Source organism: Lissotriton helveticus, chromosome 8 (genome assembly GCF_964261635.1).
Source record: "Lissotriton helveticus chromosome 8, aLisHel1.1, whole genome shotgun sequence".
In the NCBI taxonomy this organism is placed as follows: domain Eukaryota; kingdom Metazoa; phylum Chordata; class Amphibia; order Caudata; family Salamandridae; genus Lissotriton; species Lissotriton helveticus.
Genome location: NC_136069.1, coordinates 1,550,230,910 through 1,550,250,406, shown reverse-complemented (window position 1 = coordinate 1,550,250,406; position 19,497 = coordinate 1,550,230,910). Strand labels below are relative to the sequence as shown.

Sequence of the window (19,497 nt, the reverse complement as noted above, 5' to 3'; positions counted from 1 at the left end):
CAGCCTGGAAGGCCTGCCTGCCTGTCTGTTATTCCTGGACAGTAGCCACTGAGGGCTCCAGCTGTAAGAGCTGCAAAGTAACATTGAAGAACTGAAATCCCAACCAAAGGTGTGGAAATCTTTGGAAAGGCATTTCACTGAGCTGAAGCAGAGTGTGGTTAATAAATAATCCCAAACTAGATTAATAGTTATAATCAATGCAAATATAAGCATAGCACTGTTTGCTTCATACTAGCTTGGATATTTGCTGAACATTTAGTTCGGATGGCAGTTTCCTATGAAGAAACCCCAAGTTAATTAGTTATCAATCCATGTTACACCTTTGGGAATGAGGCCTTGTGATCTTGCAGCACAAAACGTCACAATTGAAAATGCAGGAGAAAAGTTCATTCCTTCACTCATATGACCCTATGTTCAAGTTATTCACTTGCAGAGAACCTTAGCCCACAGACTGTCTATTTTACAAAGTGACAAGCAGATTTAGAATAAAGATATGTGGCTCTTAAAATGAGCGTCTGAAACAGACTTCTATTAGGGAGCTGAGATTCCTGTGAAGATCAAAAAACACCAAATGCCCAGAGCAAGTATATAGAGAGATGGATTTCCTCACAGTTGTAGTCCCCTTTGAAAATACAGGGATATCATCCCACGAGGGAGAGGAGAGGATGTAGCCTTGTGGTTAGAGCGGTCGACCTCGAAGCTGGGGAACTGTGTTCGAGTCACGGCAACGACGCTCAACATCCTGTGATTCTGGGCAAATCACTTCATCTTCCCGTGCCTAACAAAAACAAGCATTGGCATAGCCAATAGGTCTCGCCTTTGGGACCGTATAAGTGATTAGTTATCCAGCACAATATCATTGGAGCAACAACATCAACTGTTGCATGGCTAAACACTTAGAAGGTCCCAAAGGCAACACCTATTGGCTATGCCAATGCTTGTTTTTCTTTTGTTCTTGGAATGCTGGTAACTTTTTTTTTTGCCTATTCCTATGGTCGTTTGTTAAAGTTTTTTTTGAGGGGGCATAAACAATTGGATGTTGAAGGTTGTGAACTAGTACCTGTATTATAACACTAACAGCTGCCAGAAGCTAGGGGAGAATCAAGAGATATCAAATTCCGAGAGCAGGCCGAGGTGGTGTTGAGTGGTGGTGGTGGTGGTGGTGACTGGTGCTGAGACGATGCTGAGGTGATGCTGAATGATACTTAGGTCTTACTGAGTGATGATGATGTGGTGGTGTACTATTGCAAAGGCAAGGCTGAGTGAAACTGATGTGGTGTTGAGTGATGTTGTGGTGGTGCTGAGTGATGCTGTGGTGGTGCTGAGTGATGCTATAGTGGCGCTGATTGATGCTGTGGTGGCGCTGAGTGATGTTGTGGTGCTGAGTGATGCTGTGTTGGTGTTGAGTGATGCTGTGTTGGCCGTGAGTGATGCTTTGGTGGTGCTGAGTGATGCTGTGCTGGCCCTCAGTGATGCTGTGCTGGCCCTGAGTGAAAGCTGTGCTGATGCTGAGTGATGCTTTGGTGGTGCTGAGTGATGCTGTGCTGGCCCTGAGTGATGCTGTGCTGACCCTGAGTGAAAGCTGTGCTGATGCTGAGTAATGCTTTGGTGGTGCTGAGTGATGCTGTGCTGGCCCTGAGTGATGCTGTGATGGCCCTGAGTGATGCTGTTGTGGCCTTGAGTGATGCTGTGGTGGTGCTGACTGATGCCGTGGTGGCATAGAGTGATGCAGTGGTGGTGCTGAGTGATGCTGCCACGACACAGTGTATTTGGTAGTTACAGTGTGTAGAAGGGGGGTAGAGTGGTAGAAGAGGGGTAGAGTGCTAGAGGGGTAGTAGAGGGGTAGAAGAGAGGTAGAGAGGTAGAAGAGGAGGGGTAGAGGGATGGGGTAGAGGGGTAGAAGAGAGGTAGAGGGGTAGAAAAGGAGGGGTAGAGGGGTGGGGTAGAGGGGTAGACGAGGGTTAAAAGAGGGATATAGGGATAGAAAGGGTAGAAGGGGTAGGGGGGTAGTAGAGGGGTAGAAGAGAGCTAGAGGGGTATAAGAGGAGGGGTAGAGGGGTGGGGTAGAGGGGTTGAAGAGGGATAGAGGGGTAGAGCAGGGGTAGAGGGCTAGGAGAGGAATATAAGAGGGGTATAGGGGTAGGGTAGAGGGGTAGAAGAGGGATAAAGGGCTAAAATAGGGGTAGAGGGGTAGAAGAGGGGTAGAGGGGTAGAAGGGTAGAAGAGGGGTAGAGCAGGGGTAGTAGAGGGGGTAGAGGGATAGAAGAGGGGTAGAGGGGTAGAAGGGTGTAGAAGGGTGGTGGAAGGGTAGAAGGGTAGTAGAGGGGTAGAAGAGGGATAGAAAAGGGGTAGTGGGGTAGAAGAATAGAGGGGTAGTAGAGGGATAGAAGAGGGATAGAAGAGGGGTAGAGAACAACATGTAAATGATCTAGTTATCTAAATCACTTAACTATCTTGACAGTATCATGTGTGTACTTCTAAAAGTTCAAGCTCGGGCAGCTGGATAAATCAAATGATCTCAGCTGGGTGGAGGGCAAGCACTTTTGGTGGAAGCCCACAACTTCTGCCCAATCAAAACATGGCTCCCAACGTGTAGGCAGAGCCAAATCACCTCTCTTGTGGTGCTCATATAATTGCCTGGTGACATCTGCGCTAACAAGGGACACTATAAAAATTGTATATTGCCACCACTGCGCTCATGTTACTTAAATCTGGGCAAAGGGAGCAATCCTTTACCACTACCAGGCTATCGCTCTGAACACATTCCTAGTCTAACAAAACCACAGTCTGTGAGACAGACTTAAGTCATGGTGCACAAGAATGATCCATGTTCGCCCCCTTAACCATAAATCGGTACCAAGTTTTCAGATATCACTGCAGCTGGGACACTTATGGCAGGGGTGTAGAGATCCATGACCTTGCAGAGTCCCAACAGAAGAGTACTTTACTACAATGTCCTCTCTAATCCGCTCCCCAAACACCATCCCACTGCCAAAGGCCACGTTACACACTGAAAGGAAAGGTGCCCAAGGATTGCAAACAACATCTGTACCTCAGTACATATACCAATGGGCAGAGGATATGTAAAGTACTCTTGCACGTCATCGCAAATCTCAATGCATCACTAAATGCCAATATGACATTTCTTTGTCATTAGCAGCCAAAGATGTAGTATTCTTGCGGGTTGTGCCAGTAGAAGCCCAGAACATCAGGATTCGACAAATAAGTGAAATACTCTCGAGCAGGCGTTCAAGAATTCATAATTACATTTTCAATCACAGTTCCATTTGAAGAGGCAAATTTGACAGCTTACGGTATTTGCCCTTTTCAACAATCCCCTCAAAAGTTTCAAAAGAATTGGGTGGGCAACTGAATATTTTTACCAAAATTAATGAAGGACTGTAACGAGAAACAAATCAGGCGTTCGACAAAAGGCATTTTCCAATCAAACATAAATCCTGCTCGGCTTGGAACACATAACGTAAAAGTGCCGAACTCAAACAGTTTAGTGGAGAAGTCACATAATATATGCACACTCAAGGCTACAAAGGCCACATTTGTGCACTATAGTGTGTGTACATGATAAATACAATTAAGATTTACATGTGGGTATACAAGTGGCAATTCACATGCATACACAAAACGAGACCTAATGGCTATGCCAATGCTTGTCTTACTTTTTTTCCTACACAGGAGCTCTTCGGCGGTCCTCCCACACATCCTTCCCTGCCCCCCACCCCCACATTTGCCCCTGTCCCAAAGGCGTTTAATTAACTCCCAGTTCTTATCCACTCACTATCTAGGCTCATAAAAAGCGTTCTTTAAACACAAAAGTTGTGGCTGACATCTGACAATTAATTACCCCCCCCCACCCGAAGAAGAGAAGACCCTGATTTAGGAGCAGATAAGAAAGACGTTTCATGTGACAGTGGCGACGTACATTCCTCCAAAGTGGCACGAAAAGCTGCCAGTCAGAGAGCGAGCGCCCACCCGTCAGCGCTGCTTTGAGAGCGCCTGGGGGTGGAGGGGCGCCAGACCCCCATCTGCGCCGCTCATCGAGGTGCCTGGGATCGGATGGTCTCGCAAAACATTATAAACATTTCCAAACTTTCCTTTGTGTTCCCTCCCCCTCCCACCCCCCATCTCTACGCTGCATTTTGAGGTGACTGCAGGCTCAGAGACGTTTTGAGGCATGGGCAAAGTGGGCTCTGGTCCAGGGCCCCAGCCTTTCAGGGGGGGGGGGGGGGGGGGCTGATAGAGCCTGCTCGGTTCTGCAGAAAGTCTTGTCCTTGTCACCTTGAGTCCTTTTTAAACAGATTGTTATAAATAAGGTTTTCCTCAAATGTATTTTTAATGTGGTTGTTGTATGTGTCTATTACAAACATTTTGCAAAAAAATCTTGTGTTTAGGTTTAATACAACGTCCATAAAAAAGTTTTTTAGATTGAAACAGAACCTCACATATGAGAAATAGAAGGCTGTCACAGAGATTATTTGCAGCAATATTACACGTCACAATCCCTGAAAATTAGATGTAAACACATAAAAATTTGGAGGAGTGCGACCTGGCCAAAGGATATATAAATTCAAAGGTATTCATTCGGCCCCGGGCCCCCAAAATCCATAAGATGTCCCTGTGTAGGCTTCGAGTTGGTTTGTAGGAAATTCACAAAAGTGACTCCAAAACGTCACTGCATGATCCTTAGACCATAATGTTCAGAAATATTTTGTAAAAGTTTCTTTAAATCGGCTGGTTACATCTTGGAACAGTTGAAATGCACACACAGCCCGCGGCACTGTGAAATACAGCGATTTGACCAAAACTACACAATCCCAGCAAAAGCCAGGATTTGAACCCCCTACTCCGCTTGATTCCTGGATCCCACCCTCTATTCTTTAAAGCGCTTCATTACTTCTAGAGACGATTGCATTTTCTGCAAACTTACTGCCTCGATATATATAAATTATTCATAAAATAATCACGTTTCAAATCTGTCCATTCTGGAGAGCCAATCAAGTGCCTGTGCTGCAGCAACACAAGATCAGCATCGTAGGATCCCATTCATTTTGAAAATTCTACAATTTCTCAAAGTAACCGGAGGTTTGGCCAGAGGTGCATAAAATTATTAAATACACAATAAAACTTTAGAAGGGCCTTAATATTCACATACATGATTGTGATGCTGTACTGTTAGCGGGTCACATAGTCACTGATAAAACAATTAAACGAACACGTTTTACATTAAGAAAAGTTTGTCAATGGTCTAAAATATGCCTTTAAACTGAGCTTATCTGAGGGTTCTGCCTCTCCCCGTATGGAGGGCAAAGGTCAGGCGGGGTTTTACTGTTCACACCAACAATCGCTGCAGCTGCTGAGAAATGTGCATTGTTTTCTTATTAAATTGTCCCCTACTAACCCAGAATAGATAAGCTGTCTCCAAGTTTTGAAATGTAATATCAACAAATATTTCCAGTGCCCCCTTTTGGCGCCTCTGCCGCCCTCCCACACACGAGAGCAGCCCCTTGGTGGTGGCACCAGTGGGATCGTATTTATTTTATTCGTGAAACAATGCACAAGATGTCATCAGAAGATATATTTTTGTTTTACAATTTAAATTTTTATTTATTTTCACACGTTAGTAAAATCAGAGATCAGCGTCTTTTCGCCGCCAGTAAATACTTCTACACACCTGGAGATCAGGAAGTGACGTGGGGAGAAGTAGGTAAGTGGCCCGCCGCAGGTAAAGTGGATTATTTGCCTATTTCTTAGTTCTGCACATAAAGCGTCCCGTTACTCAGGCGGGGAACTCGTGGCGTAAATCCCAGATTGTCTAAGTGCTACGGGAGAATGCAGATGGAAGTAAGCACTCTCTATACAGAGACTCGTTAGTACTTAACTTAGACACATACTTGTAAGCCTCTTAAAGCTACTTTTCATCCTCTCTGTTAGCTGGAAGCAATACAAGTTCCCTAAATTGGATTATTTTCAGTTGTCGCCCATACACAGCCTGAAGCGCCGCCATCACCAAGGAAAGGTGTTCTGGCCGGACCCAAAGGCAGGCAGCAAGGCCCCTGCGTGAGATCCGAAGAGAACCGCTGAGTGGAAAAGCTGGAAGCCCTTCAATCGTCTATTTATAAATCTTTTTTTGTTCATGATTTAGGAGCTCCCCATTGTGAAGAATGAAGAAGCTAAAAGAATAAAACCAGATTCAGCACAAGGCGCCCCGGAGTTCTTTTTGAAAGTCCACAAGCTATGATCGGAACATTGACCCGCTTCCAGTGTCACCGCCGGATTGGGTGGGGGGTATAGAAGAACAGTTTTCTGCACCAGGGAAAATGTTTTACCTACCAAGAAACAACACACATTGGCACGCGCGAGGTGGGGAGGGGGAGAAGCGGGAGTTGTGTGCGCGCTCGGCCAATGTACACAAAAACAAGCATTGCTCGCGCGAGGGGGTTGCGGCCGAGAGCGGGCAGCGTTTCCCTTCGGGAACGTGCGACCAAATGGCACTGCGCGCTCTTGCAAGGAAATCGCCAAAACGTGCACGCGCTGCAGTGAAAATAATGCAACACGTGCATGTTTTTGCCTGGTAAGCTGCATTCATCCCAAGAGGTCTCTTTCCTCTGCAACGCATGCGCGTTGCGGAGGCGAGACCTAATGAATGTGTCAGTCTGTAAGGAAACTGGTGCTCGTGTAAAGCGCTGTGATACCCGATGTCTCTGGTCTAGTTCGCACTATATAAAACTCTTTCAAAAAAAGAGTGAATTCCTACTATAAATTGTATTCCAGTGAGTATTTCTACTCTTTACTTTCACCACAGTTGCTTTGCTTGTTATGTGCAACTGTGTGGTCTTTCCCTGTCCTTTATGTATAGGTTTGTCCATGTCTGCAGTTCCCCAGTGGTACAGCTGCCTTGTTTTGCTAATTTTACCATACATAATTTGGATATGTAAAAACAGGGACAGTCCCTTTCAAAGTTGTATTATTGTACATGCATCTGCTAACCTGCAGAATGAACATTCACTGCACAAAAGACTTCATTTCATCGAAGCATATACTTTTATGATAGACTAGAGCCACATGGCTAATTTAGTCTATTCATTTCCTTTCTGTCTTCTAATACAGGCACCAGTGCTTAACTTGAACTGGTGGTTTCTGGTGCTCAGCACCAGCACTAATCATCAACACCAGCATGTTTCATGAGCACCAATTAAGGACACATTCATTCACGGGGAGATTAAGTGATGTTAAGCTGATGCCGAGACTCAAACCTAGTTCCCCAGCTCCGAAGTCTTCTGCTCCGGCCATCCTCTCCCCACTTTCATGGTCAGTAGTTGGTTCTGTTTTAGGCGGCCCTAACAGGAGAAATGGGCTGCTGCAAGCTGCCTACTGACTAGAGCCCCGGCACTTATTTATTTACAAATTAACCACTGACAGCCACTACATGATCTCCTTTTTAAATGGTGCCTTTTCTTTGTTCTTCTGTTCCTATGACCTCGCTGGTCATTTCCTATAAATATTCTCATTTTGCCCCATCCCATCTGCGTGTAGCAAGATCCGTGCACCCACAGCACTCTATGAACAAATGTTTCTGACTGAGACTCCTGGTCATGTGCTGTCCTCTCGGATCGGTCTACTGCTAAACATGACTGACTTTTTGCACTGTTTTACCAAAAAAAGGGAACCAAAAGAATTGGTCAGGGACCTTGGGTGCAAATTTTTTCAAGAAACAATGGTCCCCCACAACATAAAATTATAACTGTAATTCACATAGAAATACAAGGATGTCCATGTTCTTATGTCCAAGTTGATATACTCTTTTAGTGTTGAAGTACAAAAACGACACACAAGTGGGACAGTTTACAACAAAGAAATATACGAACAAAAAGGCATTGACGTCTAGTGGTCAGAATGCAATTCAGTGATTAGGCCAAACAACATACAAGGCAGCACCGTGCCACATATTAATAATAAGAGTATGAGATTGCGTCATGGTCCTGGAAGTCGATGTTTCGGTCCCTTAACAGAATAATGGGATCATCATCAGGACATATCAATTGATGCCTGCGACAAATGCTAAGGAGAGGTAGTATAACCGGTCCCGCATGGAGGAATTAGGGCAATTGCCCATCACGAGAATTCCAGTAGGCTCTATTGCGATGCAATTTGCATACGATACATGAAGTCCAAGCAAATTTGCTGTTTGTGTCAGGGGGTGAGTCGCTGCATGTCCAAATGGAGGCGAGTTGCCATGAGGGAGTCCGGGGACCGATACATCCTCGGTAGAGACCGATGAGCACGGGAACAGTGTCGTTGATTCTCTGTGGGAACTGCAGGGCGTGACGACGCTGTGTTTCCGTGGAAATCGTGGGCATTTTGCACTATCTTATCTCAAGTCAGAAATTGTTCTGTCTATGCTAACTTCATCAATACTTTCCTTAATTTGATACATAAATGAACCATTAAGGATTTCATCTGAATTCCATACACCATTTTTCTTAGGGTCCCTTTGGGCTATCTCAAATGTTTAATCCTTCTGAAGTAGTGACCCAAAGAAGAGAGTAAACAGTAAAAACAACAAACAGACTATCCCTGCTGGCTGTATAGTTTCTCTCCCTAACATTTCTAATATTCACCGTGAGGTGTGTATACACTTATCACTTTAAAGTCTCAGAAAGGATAACCCCAGGATCTGTCTCCTATCAAGTGTCATCTATCCATCCTTTGTGTCTCTTTGAGCCATCACATGGGGAGCAGCTGGGCCTATTTGCACCAGGCCCTACTCTTGTCAGGGTTCTGCGTGCTCACTCTTAAATTTATGTATCACTAGGACGTCAATTCACCAAAATGCCTGGGGTAGCAGAAGTGACATCACACGCCCTTTGACCTTCACTTTCACTCACACACATGATTACAAATAAACACACATTCACACCTACACACAATCTCACGTAAACACACTTTCACCCACAAGCATGCACACAACATACATTTAAAAGCATATTTGTTATTTGCCTCAGCTATCAGGGAAGATCCTATTTTGGCTAATTGTACTTCATGTTTTATTGCACTATTTGTGGATAATGCAACATTATTCACTATTAGTGTAATAAATAAATTGACAGAAAATAGAAAGAGTGGAGCCCCAAATTACATCCATTAGGATGAGCGGCCACTGTGTTCCTGGCACTGATTTTGCCACTTCTAAGGCCAGGGTCACAAAGGAGGGTCCAGGGGTCGCAAGCGGCAAACCAGGGGTCGCTGCTGCAACCCCTGGTGACCCCTAAATGGAAACCATGCACAAAAGTCTTGCTACAAAAGGTAATCTTAGCTGCCAATAGGTATCATGAGGTAGAGCCATATAACCAGAGAGGGACCCTCATCACATTTGTGACCTGATCCACACAAAAGCTTCTGACAAGCCTGGCAATTCTCTATGATTCTTTTGCAAAAGTGTTTGCGTTAGGCAGAATAAAACAATCGTTGACACCTCCCTGAGCCTCTGTGTTTTTTTATACATTGACTGTTGACTGTGAACTATATTTCAGATTCAGACTGCTTCATTTACCCCTAGGCATACCTTGTATTTCCATATTCTTCACAATGTCACTCATATAGGCAATGGAGAACTCTGCATTGAAGACTGTCCTTTTATGAGCCACCTAAAACCTTCATTTGCTCTGAATGGACTACCTTTTCCAACACTGACAGCCACTTTTCCACTCTTGCTGCCCACTGTCCAGTATGATTCATTACAGCTAATCAATACCAAATTCAACCAATACAAAACATCTACAGTCTATCTTGATTCGGGTCGACCAGCGTCCCAGAACCATAATTAGCGCCTAGAGTCTCAAAGCGCCACAAGACCGTGCAAATGATAGAAATGTGCCATACAAATTCAAGAGCATTATATAGCATAACCTGATGATCTGTTAATTCCTAACAGTTTGAGAGCTGGCTCACATCCCAAGGCCGCTCTACGTGTTCAAGGGAGCCATATGCGGAATGGTGTTAAGGACTTTACTGACGACAAAGTAGAACTAAGTAGAACATATGCTCCACGTGCCTTGAATTAATTCCCTGGTCGCTCAGCCAAAAACTCAATCTGAATGCTCTGGTATCGACTTATCCCTTATGAAACCATACTCGTGCGGATCATATAATCCACATATTTCAAGGTATTAGCATTCTTCTTGGTATGTGTACCAACTGCAAACATGGCAACTTATTCAATCACAGTTTGTGTTACATCATTGAAACAGGTGACTGCTTTAAGCGTGTCAAAGCATCTTTGTGTGTGTGAGTATGTGTGCTACCTGTCACGTTAGCCGGGTATGGTGGCTTAGCGGACTAATGCATCCACTGTAGAGGCCTGTGTTCAACCTCATGGTCATAGGTTCAAATCCTGGTGGGTCCATTCAGCCTTTCATCCTTCTGAGGTCGATATAATGAGTACCATTGAGTTGGGTAACAATAAACATCTGTTATTCAGCGCCAAGATGCCCTTGGTGAACGTGCGTTTTACAAATACGCATGTTACTTTATGCAATGAATTCTCCCTCAAATGTGGCAGTTACCATCAGAGGTTGTCTTGCCTAAGCTTGTCTGTATTAGATACTGGTGTTTAAATTACACTATTAACTAAGGGATATGGCCATAAGTGTGGTCCTTGCTCACTTAGTATGGGGCCTCAAGCTGCACCTCTCTGATCCAGCTCTACACAGCCAAGGCTTGTTTGTGGCTGCTTGTGTTCGTGTCTGGCCCAGTTTGGGCAGTACTTTCCAGTTTGGAGCTGGGAAAACACTAACATGCACATGGTTGGGCATGTCATTAAAGGCACAGACAAGCTGCAAAATGATGGAATAGAAGGTGCCCACAGTATCTCCAACCATCACTTTATGTTGCATAAGGATGTGTAAATTTAATTCTGTAGTTCCTGCTCCTGTACTCTGCTGAGCATGCCTGTGCAGTGCACCAAGTCTGATGGTTAGTAGTGTGAAAACATAATTGTGCATTTCTGTCACTTTAACGTCAATGTCTCTCTTCACCTGTATATCGAAAAGTGCACCTATATATTTTATAATCAAATATGAATGTTGATTTCTTATTAATCTGAATTACCCTCTAAACTCCATATGCTTTCTACGTTTCTTGACCCAAGTGGGCCTAGAAGTCATTTTATTCAAAGTAGTACATTTGCACATTTCCTGCATCTTGTGGTGTCTCATTGTGGAGTGTAGTCTTACTTTTAATATTGGCACAAGTATGATTTCATTATATTATTGAAGTCAGCAGTTTTATTCATGTATTGTTTCTTTGCTTCAAGGATTTCCCACATTTTCTTTGTGAGAAGATCGTGCTACCTACCTAGTATCATCTTAAGGATTTTGGTGGCCCTGGGCAAGAAATAATTTGGGGACACTGTCTGGAACAACTTTGAATATAACTACCCACTTTCTACTAACTCAAGCTCTATGTTGGCTGACAACATTGAATAATATGTTGAAGGTTTAGAAACAGAAATACACAGAAGTGAGCTAGAGAGAAAGTTCACTTTTCTGGGTATTTGCCCACTTTGCCCATGGCTTGAAACATCTCTGCACCTGCTCGTTAGATACGTTTCGCTAAAAGTAACACGCTGCTGTCACATGTTTGCATCCCATAGACTTGTACGATTTTTTATTTTAATAGTAGGGAGGAAGTTGTCCAAGGCATGCACCCTTTAATCCAATCAGATGCAAACCTGGAATTATTTCAGTGGATACAATGCTCAAAGATGGGATATTTTTTGCAGACACAAATATTTTGTTTTGATGTGTGCTGCTAACTAGTGGCACTAACTCTGTAGTTCACGCCCTTAAGCTGTATCGATGGCTCCGCAAGTCAACAGCTATTGTGCCTCATTGCTCACCAGTTACAATTTGTACAATGTCAACCCAGCCCTGCATCATTACATTATCATTACATTGAACACTGTTAACTTGGATAACATTAACGGCTGTTATTTGCAGCATTTATAAATGGCAAAACGGTGGTATGAAGCGCTATATAAAACAAGATATTACTATAGCCTTATAGCCCGCCGTAGAGGGCTATGCCGGCTATTAAAGGCCCTCTCCAGCTTGCGAGGGCCTTTAACAAGGGAGAGGGACTTTAATAGCCAGTATAGCCCTGCTACGAAGGGCTATAAGGCTACTAGAACATTTTGACACAAGAGGGCAGAATGTTCTAACTTAAAAAAAAACAAAGCCTTATGGGAGCATGAGGGTACTGGAATCCCCTCAGGCTCCCTGAAGCCTTTGTTCACAGCCAGAGCTGTGAACAAAGAAACATTGGAATGTTTGAGCTCCGGGCTTATACCAGCCATTATAAGCCCGGAGCACTCCATTGTTTTCAATGGAGCTCCCAACATTCCAATGTTCTAATACATTGTAAAGCTTGTTTTGTGGACTTGTATAAAACTAGACTGGTGCCTGGGATAAAGTTAGAAAGTGAGTAGAAACCAAAGAGGCTATTTTCTGAAGATTTAGAGAGACATGTCAGACAAGCTGAGCCTTGAGGTCGTTGTCCACCAGCAAATGGAATCAGCCAGATTGGTCATTGCTAGATATGCATAGTGATGAGCACAATGCTGTAAAGCAACACTGATATAATATTAGAACATTGGAATGTTGGGACATCCATTGAAAACAATGGAGTGCTCCGGGCTTATAATGGCTGGTATAAGCCTGGAGCTCCAACATTCCAATGTTTCTTTGTTCACAGCTCTGGCTGTGAACAAAGGCTTCAGGGAGCCGGAGGGGATTCCAATCCCCTCACGCTCCCAAAAGGCTTTGTTCTTTTTTGTTAGAACAGTCTGCCTTCTAGTGGCAGAATGTTCTAATAGCCTTATAGCCCTTCGTAGCTGGGCTATACCGGCTATTAAAGTCCCTCTCCCCTGTTAAAGGCCCTCGCCTTCGGCTCGGGCCTTTAACGCTGGAGAGGGCCTTTAATAGCCAGTATAGCCCTCTACGGCAGGCTATAAGGCTATAGTATTAGACATATCTCATGCATGTGCCCTGAAACTGTATGGCATTCAGGGTTTGAGTTCTTCCTGGCGACCAGATAAACACGTGACTAGAGGAACACCAAACTATGTGCGGCCTTGCCTTAGAGTGCATGAATGAATGTTTAGGTTTGCATTTGGGGGCGTTTGAGGATGATTTGGCATCCACTTCAGGGGTTTTGCAATAGTGTCTCCTGTAGGCAGGATCTGGACAGACATCTGAAATTCAAAGAATTTATACAATGGAGCCTTGGTCACCCCCGTATGGTGGCCCCACGCTTATGCGGAGTGTGTGGCGGTGTTCCTGGTGCAGAGAGGCTATGTCACTTGCAACATATTTCAAAAACTTGTAGATTGTCTAGAAGTATTGTATTGTATTGTATTGTAATTGCATTTATATAGCGCTTACTACCCCTGACGAGGCGTCGAAGCGCTTTTTCGGCGGGTGGCACGCTACTCCGGGACCCATAGAGGATTGGTGTTGAATTAGTATAGTGAAACATGCAAGTACATTTTAAGTGGAGGATAGGTTAGTCAGTTATTTGGATTTGGAATGATAGCAGAAGGATAGAGTAGGACAAAGGTTTGTATTTATTTATCGCTCGCTTGTTGACGCATGCTATTCAGGGAGCCTATAAAGGATTAGTGGTGAATTAATATGGTGAAATATGAGGTAATTTCAGTGGTGGATATTAGTCTGTTACTTGGAGTGAGAAGGATAGCGGATGGATAAAAAGGGAGGAAAGATTTGCATTCATATAGCACTTGTTACCCCTGATGGGTTTTGAAGCGCTTTTCCGGCGAGTAGCACGCCACTCCGGAACCCATAAAGGATTAGTGTTGAAAATTAGTATAGTATAAATATGAAGTAATTTGAGTAGTAGATATGTTATTCAGTTATTTGGGCAGTATATTAGTATAGTTGAATATGGAATATGGAATTTGAGAAGTGAACATGTTAGTCTGTTAATTTTGATTGAAAAAGGATAGTGGAGGGATAAAAGAGTGAAGGATTTTTTTTAAGACTTAGCAGTAGGAAGAAGCTTTTGGATGAGTAAAAAGGAGTTTTGGAGGGAAGGAGTCAGAGGGGAGAGTTTAGAAAGGTTTGTTTTAGGGGAACGGTGTAGTAAAAAGAGGTGTCAGATGATGCAAGGAGGGGTAGAGCAGGAGAGAGTCTAGAAAAGGTTATTTTGGCGATCATAGTAGTGGTATTGGTATTGTGACGTAGCGGGGGTGGTGATGTGTTTATGTGTAAAGTGTATGTTGTGTGTAGGAGGGAATGAAGTAGAGGTGAGAGTGTTTATCTTAGACTGGTTTGTTTCAAAAGTTACAAAGTGTGGTGGTGTGCAGTGTGTGTGTTGTGTGTTAGTGTTATTATGGTAGAAGGGAGAGGACGGTGTTTGTTGGACAACCGATGGAAGGATCATTATATATTTGTTAGTGATAAAAGGTGGACTGTTAGGTGTAATTATAGTAGGGAGAGTGTCTGAGTGGGATGTAGTTATTTATGGTGTTGATTGGTGTTGTGTTAGTGATGAGTGTATTGGTTAGTGGTATAGGATAGAGTTGTGTACTGTTTGTGGGTGATGGTGGATATGTGTGGTAGTTGGGATAGTAGGGTGTGTAGATGTGGTTTGGTTGGGTTGGTGGTGCATGCTGGTACATTAATCTGTGCATAGTGTTGTGCGTGGTGTATATTTGATGTGAGTGGGTTGCTCTGTTTGTGGTTGTGGATGGTGTGGGCTGGGTATTGTTAAATGAGAAAAAGGGCAGCATTTCTGGTCCTAGTACCGACCAGTCTCGAACAGGCTCAAACAGGCAACTACTCTTGTCCTCTCCGCCCTTAGCAGACTCAAACAGGCAACTACCCTTGTCCTCTCCGCCCTTAGCAGACTCAAACAGGCAACTACCCTTGTCCTCTCCGCCCTTAGCAGACTCAAACAGGCAACTACCCTTGTCCTCTCCGCTCTTCGCCTCGACGCCCGGGCTGAGACGCCCCAAGCCTGGCCTTTTTTGTAGCCCTAGTAATCAGGTGACCCCTTCCGCCAATGGGAACCCTAGCTCTAACACTATCCAATCACAACACTAGCCCTAACATCTAGAACCAATAGGAGACCAGGACCTTGCAGCCAATCTTAACCCTAGTCCAAGCAACCAATCAGTTCAAAAACCCTGATCTCTACGTCCAATAAAGGCCTTAGCCCTACCACTAGTCCCAACCCAAGCCCAAGCAGCCAGTGGTACAGGTAGCCCTAGTCCCTACTTCCAATAGAAAGCCTAACCCTACTCTTAGTCCCACAACTGGTCCAACAACCAATCACACCAGAAGCCCTAAATAGCTACTTCCAATTAAAGGTCTAACCCTAGCCCCAGTCCCACCCTACTCCCAACAACCAATAACATAGGAAGCCCTAGTCCCTACTTCCAATAGGAATCCTAACCCTAGCCCTAGTCCCAATCCTGCAATGATTGAATTACAGACCGAGAAACCAATCAGAACCCTCAAATACCCAACCAATGAGGACATTAACCCTGACCCAATAGAAACACCAGATACAACCACCAATCAGTGTACACATGTGCCAACCACTAGCACACCATATAAGGTCCCAGCAACCTCAGACAAGGTTTGCTGGCCAGGGAGTTGGAAGCTGCTTGCTCCTGTTCAGAATCTCCTAGGAGACAGACAGGCTCAATCCACAACTTTGGACTTCAGCAGGTAAAGGCTTCACTAACTCGAAATCTAACAATACTGTTTGAATAAAGCTTTACTCCCCCTGCTGGCCAAAAAACAAAGTGCACAGGCCCCAGTAAATACAGTTTAAACAGCTCACAGAAGCACCCTCTGATGTAGAAAATCCCTGTTGCTGGGGGAGGGAGGCAGGGGGGCTGGCCTCACTGGCTTGTGAACACAAAATGGTGGCTGGGGGTGCACTGTTTGAGCACACAGGCCTAAGCACAAAGCAAAGGAGAAATTTGGAGGGAAAACAGATTTGTCACCAAGGAATGAGAGGGACAAACTACAGAGGTGAGACTGCAAATCCCACAATTCAACACACTAAATGAAGGCAATCATGGGCAGGGAAAACCACACATTTAAAACACAACACAGGTGATAAAATATGCAATTACAGGCAGGCTAAAACTACAATGTTTAACTGTAACAACCACAGGCATAGACAGTAAACACAGAAAGTGAAAATCGTTTTTTAAACAACTTTTTGGCTTGGGAAGAGACAGCACTAGTCTGTCTCCTTACCACTTCCTGGACTCTGCTCACTGCAATCTGTATGGATGACTTGCACCAAAGAAGATGCATAATTGTTTAAAAGAGCAGAGATAAGCGGGAGCAGCCTTGAGGCATGGCACAACTCAAGGTCTGGCATGAGGAACCCAAAGGGCGGAGATGAACTGGCTGAAAGCGTTCATTAGAAATCATGTCACGGTCTTCAAAAAGATTATCCACTGAGAAAGGTGTTTGAGAAGGTTGGATTGTGTCAAATACTGCCAAGAGGTCTAAAAGGATGAGATATTCCACGCCACCTCGGTTTGTGGTTGTCCTGAGCTTATCCAGAAGGGCTGTCAGGGCTGGCTCAGTGCCCTGGAGGTGATGGGAAAGAAACTGAGGTGGTACAGGAGCTTGTTACATTTAATAAATGAAGACAACTAGAGGATGGTCAATTTTTCCATCACCTTGGTCAGGCGATAGAGACAGGTCGATCGTTGCTCAGAATCCTGTCCAGGAACACTGCACAGTAATGAACTTTGTTATGTTTGCAGTAGTCATGACATGACTACTGAGGACACGTCTCTTGCTCCGAGAAATGGTTGGAGAACAGATCTTAGTAGAGTGAACAGCATCCAGGAATGGAAACACTACTTGGAATTCAGTCAATCACTACACAAAGGTGGAATGATCAAGGAAGATTGTCTTGCGATCTCAGACGTGGTCAAACATCTCAACAGACGAGGAGTGTTCTGGAGCACGTATTGCATGTGTAACACAGTCCATTCATGTATAGAGGTGGAACGGCCTCACAGGATGCTCTGATCTGAGCCGTCCTCAGTTCAAAGCTCACTAAACTGAAGATTGTCAAGAAGCCCCTCGTATTTCACAGTCCATTAGTGCACAGGGTTGGAATGGCCACAGAGGACACTTGGCTTCATCAGAGATGTGGTCAAGGATTGCAACCCAGGAAACCAAAGGCAGGAAAGGGCTATGGACATTACGAAGGACACGTCTCCTAACCTGAAACCATGGGCGTCAATTCACTAAAATTCCAGGGGTAACAGAAGTGACATCACAATCTCTTTTACTTTAATGACATCACAGCAAGTGACATCATGTGTCCCCTGATCCTCTTTTTTTTTAGGAAGGCACGTCACATGACCCTAACATAGCAATTGAGGATTTATACTGAGTAGTATGCTAACATATCTCAGAAATGCCCTATGCCCTGATCTGCTTTATTTTGCATCAAGGGGGCGTTCCATGAGTGGTGCATGGGTGATCCCATGCAGTCACCCATGGGTTCTGACACAAATCCCCATTTACACAAACATTGGTAGACATGCTTTTGTGCCAAAATCTTACGCCACCTCGAGGCAAGCGTAACGAGAACTTTTTTCATTTTTTTCTTGTTTTTCCCCACTTTGCATGTCTGCTACATTATATAGCACACATTCAAAGTGGGAAAAGCCTTAAAGTATAGTTTTTGCACCATAAGGGAAAGGACGCCTTTCAGTACAAAAACTATGCTTCTGAAAATGCACACACCCTTGCACTATGGCACAAGGTGATGTGCGTTGGTGCCAGGCTTCCAAGCGTGGGCCAGCCACAGGGTCATCTTGTTAGATAAGGAGCACTTGTTTTCTCCCCCTTTGACACACGGCAGCGCAGCAACTTTGCTGCTGAGTTGTATTGTGTCAAAGAACAAACAGTAAATCTGAGCCTGAATCTCACACAATCTCACTCACTACCTGCCACTAGACACTCACTCACTCTCACTCACACATACAGGCTCACTTGCTTGCACATGCGCATACTCTCTCATGTAAACTCTCACCTGCAAGCATGCATACAACATACATTTAAAACCATTTGTACTTACCAAAGCTGCCACCAAAGGTCATGTGTGTGCACCATTTTTAGGTTGAGCCTGGGCAGCTGAGAGACATGCTGTGTTCGAGTATGGACTTGAAGCTCCGCCCACTCTCCGCCCATATTCTCCATTGGCTTGTGTCATTTTCCTTTGTAAATGCTGGCTTCTGATTCGTTAATAGGCTTGTTAGTCCCTCCTTTGTACCGCCTTGTCTTCATTTGTAACCTCCCATGAGGACTGGCCCTTTTACTTCAGTTGTTACACAGTATGTCTTATTTAGTCTGTAAGCATTATTTTCTTTAATGAGTTTCTCTTATTGCAGGCATGACATGCTTTCCTGCAACATTCAGTACGCAACGGGTGCTGTCACTTTCCAAGCAGCCGGGGACAATGGCGGCTGCTTCTTTGAAATGCAATAGGTCGCGCATTTACAAGAGTTTGAGCTATTGGCATTGTAAATGACAATGCCTTTTATTGATGTGTTAATTATCAAAACATATAAATAAAAAGGGCTTGTCATTTACAATGCCTATAGCTTAAACTCTGCGTGACGTATTGCAAATGCGTGTTTATTACACTGACAGTTAACAATACAATATTATTCACTAATAGAATTAAGAAAAACGATCAGAAAATAAGGAAAGCAGAGCAGCCTCTGTGGTTTTTGGTACTGATTTAGCCGCCCTTACGCAACAGGATCAAAGAGGGAAAAAGACACAGGTTACCCTCCACTCACATTCATTTAATCAACATAGGATCCTTCCCACCTTGCACACACTTTTTTCAAGGAACACTCTTTAAGTTGGGAGAGTGTTTGGAATTTGTGGAGACACAGACACAGCCAGGATTTTAGAAAGGAGATGGGAACACCCTGTTAGTACTGCAGAAATGTCGCGTACTATAAATATCCTCACTAATTAGTGAGGCAGGTGTTGTCTAAGAGATCCTATCAGATATGGAGCAGGTTTTGTTGATTAACTGATTTAGCCACCTCTGCGGCCAGGGTCCCCAAAAGCTACTGGGACCCCTGGCTACCCCTAATTTTCCTCTAAGCCTGAGACGTGGTCAGAGCCAAGATCGGATTAGAATCCGGAGCATTCTGATGTATGTACTGCACAGCGCTGCGAGGCAGTACTAATGGCAGGATGCGCTATATTAACATAGATATTACACGGTCCATCAATGCACGGACGTGGCGTGGCCACGCATGACGCCTCTCTCGATCCGAGACGAGGCCAGAGGTGGGGTCTCGGCAAAGCGAGGCCCGTCCCCGAGAAGGCCTCGCCGAGCACAGTTCATTACCGCCATTATTGCCACGAGCGTAGAGATACGAAACTGACATTTCAG

General features: G+C 44.4%; 1 protein-coding gene across 1 annotated transcript in view; it reads right to left on the bottom strand.

Moving 5' to 3' along the window:
• P2RY6 (pyrimidinergic receptor P2Y6) overlaps positions 1-19,497 on the bottom strand; it is a 342,520-nt gene that overhangs the window by 252,498 nt on the left and 70,525 nt on the right. The gene's annotated exons all lie outside the window — the stretch shown is intronic.